At 41.3% G+C, this 3,892-nt stretch overlaps 1 long non-coding RNA gene across 1 annotated transcript; it reads left to right on the forward strand.

The window, feature by feature from the left end:
* Positions 1-280: 280 nt before the first annotated feature.
* On the forward strand, positions 281-2,387 carry LOC141258096 (uncharacterized). The gene is made up of 3 exons (XR_012318197.1): positions 281-484; positions 1,074-1,159; positions 1,317-2,387. It is a non-coding gene; the product is annotated as an uncharacterized lncRNA (long non-coding RNA).
* Positions 2,388-3,892: the final 1,505 nt, after the last annotated feature.

Raw genomic sequence — 3,892 nt, forward strand, 5'->3', positions numbered from 1 at the left:
TTCTGAATTTAAACACCTAAAGACACCAGCACCTATTTTATTTTGCCAACCTGAATCATGCTGCCCAAATTGTATTTATATGTGTTACACCAATTTAAATTGAGATTTGGATAGCGTTTAATTGTCTGAAGGTGCAAAGTGTACATGATGTTTGTGTGTTAAAGCAGTACGCAGTACTCCCACTACTATTTTTTTTATTGATGAATAAAAAGTGAGTAATGTAATGTGGTGTGAGTGTATTAACATACTCACCACCCACTGCTCTCCGGTATCCAGCTCCGTTCTTCTCTGCATTTTACTTACGTTACCACCCTTCAGAATGGCCAGCGCTCTGTGTGACCTGGAAGTCGCTTTTTAACCTGGAATCCTATGTTGTATCAGAATGAGACTCCTGCATAGCTCATAGAGCCGGCTACTTAGTTTTGTGGGGGCGTTAATGAGCAGCAGATAAGACGGTGCAGGACACCGGAAAGAGCATAAGAAGGTGAGTATATGAATACACTCACACTGCAATATACATGCACATTCACACACATTTAATTTAATGCCTTTAAAATGTAGTGCTTATTTAAATATGGCAAACTTGCTCATCATTTTATAAGCAAGGACTCAATACACTAATGTGTTTGCACTCTAAAATAACTTATTTTTATCGGCCTTCTCTACCCTGTTTATTTCTGTTTGCTTGTTGAAGGCATGACTCCTTTTTTAAGATTTATTAATGCAACACATTTTGCACTTTGCCAAAACCATTGTATATTTGCAACGTGGAAACCTTCAAAAGGAACCTGAAGACCCACCTCTTCTGACAAACCTACAACCTGCAGTAACCGCTCCACCATACAGCTGCATGACCAGCTCTACCCCAACCTACCGTATCCTCATCCCTTGTAAACTGTGAGCACTCATGGGCAGGGTCCTCTCTCCTCTTGTACCAATCACTGACTTGTATTGTTCAAAATTATTGTAATTGTTTTTGCTATGTATACGCCTTTCACATGTAAAGCGCCATGGAATAAATGGCGCTATAATAATAAATAATAATAATATTTTTTTATTTTATTGAAATCTAGCTTCCTATTTGTAGTGAGTGATGTGACAAGACTCTGGAGTAGCTGCCGCGATCAATATAGGCGTGAGCGCCAGCAGCATGCCAGAGGTGGGTCCTACAGGCCCTACAGATATTATAAGAGACTCAATTTCTTGCCACCCATTATGGGTCTTTGTCCGTAAGTTGTTGGTTTTTTATTTTGGCTCAAATATGGATGATATTGGATTTAATATTTGGGAGGAATGACACACGTTTGCTTTGACAGAACTGAATCCAACATCCGAGAGAGGGATACTTCCTCAGAATCCGACATCCTTGTGGATCCTGTAGGGAAATTTTCAGAGGGGCCAGGACCAGCTTCTGCAGGGAGATCTTCCCAACCATCGGCAGCAGCATTCGCACCTGCAGCATTAGCGCCAGCAGAAGAACATCCCAAAGATGAAGGCGAGCACAGACGGAGCAGCAACCCCACGCTGCCAATAGATACTTCCCCTCAAGCTGCACCCATCTCTCGATGTGCCAGGCAAAGGAGGGTCCTCCCCACCACCAGTACCAGGAGTGAGGTTGATACTGGCATTTTGAACTATTTTTCTCGCACTGCGACTGATGATGGGGAGGAGACCTTTACCAGGAGCCTCGCACGTTATTTTTCGAGAAATCCCTCGTGTTGTGAGGCTGCGTCTCCGGTCTTCTATGCAGACCTTGATTAATGCCTGCGTAGCACCAAATGACCCACAGGTCATGTTCGAATTTCTTGAAAGATGGCAGCTGTCCAACGCAAACCACCTCCGCTTGCCTCACACTGTGGGACTAGCCTCACCAGCAGTCCAGCAACCTCCTCCACAGCACCAAGTGCCACTACCACAACCAGACACAGCAACATGTCAATTAACATCAACCAGGTATTCTAGGCACATGTCTGGCCAAACACAACAGGACTGGTCTGGCCCTAGTTCGTCAGGCCATGTATATCCTGGTGGTCAAGTGCATCATCCACGGGGCCCCACCTACTACCATTGATTTTCATGAAAATAGCTTGTTAGTGATGCACATTCCATCACTAAGAAATCAATAGGGGCAGTGATGATAGTAAATAGGACGTGATATTTTCCCTTTAAATGCCCCACCAGGAGGAGGGTTCTTAATATGGCTGCTCAGCCCTATACCACGTGGCTTCAAAGGGACAGACTGGGTTCCCTTCATGTAACCCTCTTTTCTCTACCTCATTTGTTGGCCACCCAACTCAGCCAACTCCCCAACCACCTTATTTACCCAATGCTACCATTCATTCCAGATCCCCTTTCTAGTTAGAAATATGAGCAAAACAATTTAAAAAAATGAAAGTGACAAATTGTTTGTTTATGTCCAAATTTTTAGTTTTTACATTTTCGTTTAAACATACCATATGACTTTAATATGGGTATTATTGCCTTGTTGCATATTTTATGTTAAATTAAAATGTATGACAGTTAACCTGTGTGATTGATTGTATTTTGGAACTATCATTATAGACTTTTAGGTGTAAAAACATTTATCAACAAACACACTTTTCAATTTTTAAAATAAAGTTTTTTTTTTAATAACTCAGAAAAAAACACACTTATTAATCAAAAGCAACATAGGAGTCTTGCCAGGGAGTTGATTCCTATGATGACAAAAAATAAGAGACAAACATGTCCCGAACTCTGAGAGTGGGGTGGGATTTTGTCCATGGTCTCCATCATCCCCAATATCCTCTGGATATTCGTGGATGCGTGTATAGTTGTGCCGTATCACACATGCCTTTATGACATAATGTACATTTTGTTTGCTCAATTGGAGGGCTGACATCATTACTCTCCATTTTGCATAGAAAATTCCAAATGCACATTCGACATTTCGCTGGGCACGTCCTAACCAGTAGTTGAAGACATGCCGACTGTGGTCAAGACCACAGCGTGGAAAGGGCCTCATAACTTGGCATGTAAGTTGAAAGGCTTCATCTCTAACCACAACATAAGGGACGCGCTCTCCACTAAAACCTGGCCGTGGGGGTGGGACATCCAAATCCTTATTTTGAAGTCACCGACCCATTATGGAAAAACTGAAAATACGGCAATCTCCCGTTTTTCCATAGGTCCCATTATCAACAATTGCAAAAATGTATTTGCTGTCAACCATGGCCAACATCACAACAGAAAAATATTGCTTGTGATTGAAAGTTTGGGTCCCTGAGTTTGGCAGCTTCTTAATGCAGATATGTTTCCCATTCAGAGCACCTATATAGTGTGCAAACTGACATTTATTCATAAATCTCCGGGTTATCCATTCTCAGCCCTGTTTCTTCGGCTCTGGCATGACGGATTGCTGAAGTTGGTTCCAGATTTCTGCACAGGTTGCCCGAACAATTCCAGAAATGGTGGACTTGTCAAGGTGGAATTCAAGATGTAATGTTGCATATGATAGCAAAGTTGAGAGAAACCTAGAGAGGATGATTTAGAGAAAAAATATTAGTCAGACAAAGGAGACATTATAAATATAGGTATAGATGTTTCATTATGGGGCCCAACCACTTCTGCCATTGTTACAACAGTAACCGCAACCAAACAGGCCATATTTGCAAACAAATTATGTAATACATTGTGGCGGACATTTTTGCTTTTACAATGTTGTGACAAATTAAAGTTCCACTACCTACATTTAATTATGTGCAAAAGTCTAGGAGCATGAGCTAACATGAGAAAAGCAAAAATGTATGCCCATAACAACAAAGTCTAAAATATTGCAAGTTATGGAACACATGTACAGAAATAGGCATAATAGATCATCATTATCAACATCACTCTGTTTCCAGGAAAATTA

Source organism: Phyllobates terribilis, unplaced genomic scaffold (genome assembly GCF_046119375.1).
Source record: "Phyllobates terribilis strain yellow unplaced genomic scaffold, ASM4611937v1 Scaffold_3__8_contigs__length_932513732, whole genome shotgun sequence".
NCBI classification, from domain to species: Eukaryota; Metazoa; Chordata; class Amphibia; order Anura; family Dendrobatidae; genus Phyllobates; species Phyllobates terribilis.